The sequence below is a fragment of the Canis lupus genome, unplaced genomic scaffold (assembly GCF_011100685.1).
Source record: "Canis lupus familiaris isolate Mischka breed German Shepherd unplaced genomic scaffold, alternate assembly UU_Cfam_GSD_1.0 chrUn_S277H437, whole genome shotgun sequence".
NCBI lineage: Eukaryota > Metazoa > Chordata > Mammalia > Carnivora > Canidae > Canis > Canis lupus.
Window position 1 is genome coordinate 44,286 of NW_023331207.1, and position 6,260 is coordinate 50,545.

At 43.2% G+C, this 6,260-nt stretch overlaps 1 pseudogene; it reads right to left on the reverse strand.

The window, feature by feature from the left end:
• Positions 1-2,385: 2,385 nt before the first annotated feature.
• LOC119879106 lies at positions 2,386-6,255 on the reverse strand (annotated as a pseudogene).
• Positions 6,256-6,260: the final 5 nt, after the last annotated feature.

Genomic DNA, 6,260 nt, shown 5'->3' on the forward strand with positions numbered 1-6,260 from the left:
AGTGCACAGCAGAGAGAAGCAGAGAGGGGGAGAAGCAGACTCGCCACTGAGCAGGGAGCCAGATGCCAAGACTTGATCTCGAAACTCTAGAATCGTGACCTGAGCTAAATGCAGGGGATTAACCTACCGAGCAATGCAGGTGCCCCTAAATGTCTTCAATGTTGACACTTAATTTACTTCTTTTTTATTATTTTGAGATTAAATAAACCTTACTGGACACTAATCTGAAGAATCAGTTCTCTGTGAGGTGTTTGAAACTCCTAAATTTCAGTCATCACTAGATAGTTGAGGGAAGATTATTGGCTTTGACATCAGAAATGTCTCCATTCTGATTCCTATTCTTAAACTTACTAGTTTTGTGACTTGGGGAGAATAATTTAAACTCTCTCTGCCTCTGTTTCCAGTTTTATAACATTCATAAAGTAACAATATAGTGATTGTATCAATTATGATACTTTAAATGCCTAGGACAGTACCTTAAGGAGAGTAAGTGCTTCACAAATGGCAATATCCTCAGGCCTCAATTTAGCCACATTTCTTTTCATATTGTGTCAAGACCACAATTGGCTTTTTGGTAGAAATTATTGCCTATAGAATTTTATCACTCTGCAATGCCTTTACTATTACTACTGCACAGGCTGATTGGTGGTTCTTGTCTTTAGGAAAATAGAAAAGTGCTTTTTATTGAGAAATTTGTTACTACAGGGAGAAGTTTCATTTTTTGCTATGCATCTTACATGGGCAAAAATAATCTTAGTTATGATTCTAAATAAAATAATTCAAAAATTTATGATTTCTACTGGCAGGGACAAGTGCTTTCATCTTTATTATATTTAATCTTTTCAAGTACCCTAAATGAACAGTTTTGGAATTATCTAATAGTTTATCAGTATCAATAAAGCCTTTCATCACCACCTGCAGTAAAAATATTTTCTCTTTCTCAAAGTTCTTGGAATCAAATATTCAGCAACTGACATTCCCTATTAATATATCTACACTACTGAAAGAAAAAAGAGAGAAAATTCTCTTTTTCCAATAAGAGAAAACTTAATAATAGGACCTTTGGTCTTATCCAAAAGGTTAATTTATTTACTTTAATGATATTATGATTTATAAAAGAGCCAAAAAAATGTTAATCCTTTCCATTGTTATTAAGAGCTAAAAAAATAGAGCAACATTTGAACAAGAAAATAGATAGGAATGAGTCATTGAATTGATTCATCTGTTCTACTAAATTGTTTTTACACTTTTCTACTTCTTTAGACTGACCTTAAAGGTTAAAGTCCAAAAAAAAAAAAAAAGGTTAAAGTCCATTCATATTCTGGTTTTAAGGATTATTTTTCTTGTAAAGCATGAATTAAACATAAACAAAACTCCATTCCTATTAATGTGTGTTTTATAGCAAGCAATAACATAGCTGTGCCAATTAAATCTTCAATAATGAGTAGAAAGTAGGGGATACTTAAATTATATCCTGTCAAATAATAGGAACTTGCTTTGCCAAGCATCTCAATAGGGCTATTGGATCTAAACTTCAATTGAGTAAGAACCACCTGGAGTGCTTATTAAAATTTGCAAATTTGCCAGTCCTACTTATTTCAAAATGTTGTCGTGGAGTCTGGGAACCAGAATGTTCATTAAGGACTCCAGGTGTTGCTAATGCAGTTAGCATTACCAGGTCTAGGATAGGATAGGCTCACCATAGACGGACCCCAAGTTACCTAGGATATACTCCCTTTATGTCTGTGATCCTGTGTATTTATTTATAGTGTCCCTTCACTCTCAAGTTTCAGATTGGATCAGAACTTAGCCTACAAGTTGGGGACTGATAAAGGGAAGTTTCATTATTAGCTTCTTAATTGCTACTTGAATTGAGGAGTGTTATCCGCAGAAACACAGAGAGCTAGCTACTAAATAAATACTAAAGTGTCTTCCATGCTCTCACCTCTCTACTTTGAACTTCCAAGCTATTTTGAATCCTAACCTCCTTGGATCCCAGTGTGCTCATGCTTTCTGATGATGCAAAAGATAAATTCATTGTTAGATGTTCACTGATCTTCTGAAAATTTGCATATGATGATAGCTCGTATTCATGAGAAAATAAATATTAATATAAGGACAAAATTACCAATTATATCAATACAGCCATCAATAATAAAGAATAAAATTTATAGTTATAGGAGATATATTAAGTATTTAATAAATAATACTTGCTCTAAGAAACTAGTGGGAGTGTGGAGGGGAGTGAGATTTCTAGCACTCTTCAGTCCATATAATCCATACAGCATACAATCAAATACCCGGGCTCAATTCATTTAATTCATTGATTCATCTGTTCTACTAAATTGTTTTTATACTTTTCTACTTCTTTAGACTGACCTTAGGTTAAAGTCCATTCAAATTCTGATTCAGGTGTCCTTGCACCTGAAAAAGTGCAAGGACAGAGATATTTGAAGGCATAAGTTTGGATTTAAGGGGAGTTATGCTGGGACACCTGGGTGGCTCAGTGCTTGAGCCTCTGCCTTTGGCTCAGGACAGGGTCCCGGGGTTCCAAGACCCAGTCCACATTGGGCTTCCTGGGTGGAGCCTGTTTCTCACTCTGCCTGTGTCTCTGCCTCTCTGTGTGTGTGTCTCTCATGAATAAATAAATAAATAATTTTTTAAAAAGTAAGAAGAGTTATGCTGACAGACATAGATAGGATTGATCACGGGAGCATAGAGAATACTCAACTTTTGAAAGAAGTATAATGAAAAGAGGCCCTTGAGGGGTGCAGTGGATTAAATGGTGAACTCTTGATTTTGGCTTGTCTTGAGATTGGCCCTGCATTGGGTTTTGGGCTCAGTGAAGAGTATGCTAAATCTTCTCTCTCCCTCTCCCTCTATCCCTCCCTGTGCTTACTCACTCTCTCTGTTAGATAGATAGATAGATAGATAGATAGATAGATAGATAGATAGATAAATAAATAAATAAATAAAAATTTAAAAAGAAATATAATGAAAATTGATTGCTTTGGAACATATACTACACATGTCTTCTATAAGGGAAAAGAAAAATTACTGAAATATATCATTTAAGTGAATTTTACTTGCACTTTCATGGTTATACTGTGGCTCTATTCTCAAAACTACTCTGATTTTGCTCTGCTGAGTTTTTTTTTTTAATTTTTTATTTTTGATAGTCACATAGAGAGAGAGAGAGAGAGAGAGGCAGAGACACAGGCAGAGGGAGAAGCAGGCTCCATGCACCGGAAGCCCGATGCGGGACTCGATCCCGGGTCTCCAGGATCGCGCCCTGGGCCAAAGGCAGGCGCTAAACCGCTGTGCCACCCAGGGACCCCTCTGCTGAGTTTTTAATTAAGGAATGTATCTAACACAATAAAAAATCCTGGAATAGACTGGAATAAGTCACATAACAAAAACTCACTGTAAGTACAAAGGCAATTTCTACAATATAAATTAGAAAACAAAAGCTTCAACTAAAGACAGAGTGTGAAGAAACACCAATCTGATAGTCACAGGCCACAATTCAGAAAATATAATTTTAACATGGAATGAATTTGAAGGTGCAATCTCATCTCCAGATTTCTGTCTTTCAGGATATTGAGGGGAGGGGATCCCTGGGTGGCTCAGCGGTTTAGCACCTGCCTTTGGCCCAGGGCATGGTCCTGGAGTCCTGGGATCGAGTCCTGGGACCGAGTTCCGCATCTGGCTCCCTGCATGGAGCCTGCTTCTTCCTCTACCTGTGTCTCTACCTCTGTGTGTGTGTGTGTGTGTGTGTGTCTCATAAATAAATAAAATTTTTTTTAAAAAAAGAATACTGAGGGGAAAAGTAAAGCATCTCAAATGACAAGAGTAACTTTTTTAAGGTATAGACTATGAATTCAACAGAATTCAAAGTGTAGAATAGATATCTCTAATGCACAAACATTATATACTAACAAAAATTTCAGTAAAAAGGAGAAAGTCTTCTGAAGAAAGTACCTGACAGGAAGTTTTTTTTTTTCCAATATCAGATAAAAATTTAATTTTATAAATTTCAAAATACTTTCTAAATATAGAAAAAATTTTCAATCAATACATTGTCAAGCATATAGAAACATATTTTACACAACTTGGAATGAGAGTTGTATTTCTAACATTTATTGTCAGAATTCTATTCCTAAGGTAAAGTAACTGTTTTCTAGAGTATACTGAAATTTACTCATTGAAATAAAAAACACTGAGTAAGGCTGGCCAACCAAGTCTTCAGCCTCACACAGAGAAAGGTAGAAAACTACAAAGTTAATGTAACAGTTACTACACATTTTGCTTTGGGACTTCTTGTAAACAATAGAATTATTTTAAAGCACCATGCAAACTTTAGAAATGAATACATGGTAGAGTGGTGTTGAAATATATTTAATGTGTAGCGATTAAATTGTTGGTCACTGAATACTTTTCAGATAGGTTTGTTTGGTTTTTTTTTCAGATAGGTATTAAATGAAACTAATTCAGATTCAGCACCCAATAAATACGTACTCAGTGTATTTTTTTATTTTTCATTTAAATATTTTTTCTTTTCAAGATTCCATCCATTTATTAATGACAGACACAGAGAGAGAGGCAGAGGGAGAAGCAGGCTCCATAGGGGGAGACCGACGTGGGACTGGATCTCGGGTCTACAGGATCATGTCCAGGGTCGAAGGCGGCGCTAAACCGCTGAGCCACCCGGTCTGTCCTCAGTGTATGGTTTTTAATGATTCACAATTGGAAGACGAAACACAAAAGTCAGCTATAAACTTAAAGTGCTAAGTTCTGAAAAATAAATAAGAAATACTTGCAGATCTCTAGAATGAGAAAAAAAACTATAAAGGCACCGTCTGAGGTAATAAGAATTTTTTTTCAGACTTCAAAATAAATAGATAAAAGAATAAAATATTTGAGTAACCCACCTTTCCAGAGGACTGCAAAGAAGCTTGTGGATCTTCAGTTGCATTTAGAGATCCGGGACACGGAGGCAGGCTGGGGCTGAAGGCCATGAGGTCGGCCTTGGGCGGGCCCTCCCCAGAGCACACCCTCTGCCGCCTCTGCTGCGAGTACGACCAGCTCCCCACCGCGCTGGAGCACACCAGCGTGGGCTTCCCCGGCCCGCACGCGCCCTCGCTGGGCGGCGCCGAGCACCGCAGCGCCGTGGACAGCAGCAGCGTGAGCACCAACAGGCTGGGACACGCGCAGATGGCGACGATCAGGTACACGTTGACGTCCACCAGCGCCGCGCCCGCGCCCCGCGCCCGCCGCCCGCGCCCGCGCCCGCGCCCGCGCCGCCCGCCAACACCCGCGACGACGGCCTGGGCGCCTGGCCGCTCTCCACCAGCGACAGCAGCACAGTGGCCGTGGCCGTCAGCGCCGGCTCGCCGTGGTCCTTCACCAGCACCAGCAGGCGCTGGCGCGGCGCGTCCGCCTCGTCCAGGGCGCGCGTCGTGCTGATCTCGCCCGTGTACAGCGCCACGCGGAACGGGCTGCGCGCGCCCCCCGCCGCCGGCTGCAGCTCGTACGACAGCCACGCGTTGTAGCCCGAGTCCGCGTCCACCGCGCGCACCTTGGCCACCACGTGGCCCGCGCCACCGCCCGCGACACCGGCTCGCTCAGCGCGCCGCCCCCCGCCGCGCGCCCCGGGCAGGGGCAGGGGCAGGGGCAGGGGCAGCGGCAGCAGCGCGGGCGCGTTGTCGTTCTCGTCCAGCACGAACACCTGCAGCGTCACGTTGCTGCCCAGGGGAGGCACGCCCGCGTCGCGCTGCGCGCTCACTTGGAACTGCAGCAGCTCCAGCTCCTCGTGGTCCTAGCGGCTGCAGCGCGTACACCTTGCCGCTCTCCGCGTGCACCGACACGTAGCTCGACAGCGCGCCGCTCGCCCACGCGCCGCTCCACCAGCGAGTAGGACACCAGCGCGTTCTCCTGCGCGTCCGCGTCCCGCGCCGACACCGTGAAGATGTGGCAGCCGGGCGGGTTGTTTCTCCTTCACGAACACCGTGTACTCGGCTGCGCGAATGCCGGCGCGTTGTCGTTCACGTCGGCCACCTCCACGGACACGCTGGCCGTGGCCGACAGCGAAGGCGAGCCTCCGTCGCGTGCGGTCACTACCAGAGCGTAGTTCGCCACGCTCTCTCTGTCCAGGGCGCTGTCCAGCACCAGCGAATAGTAATTCTTGAAGGTGGACACCAGCTTGAAGGGGACTTGGGGTGTGAGTGAGCAGGTCACCTGCCCGTTGGCGCCAGAGTCAC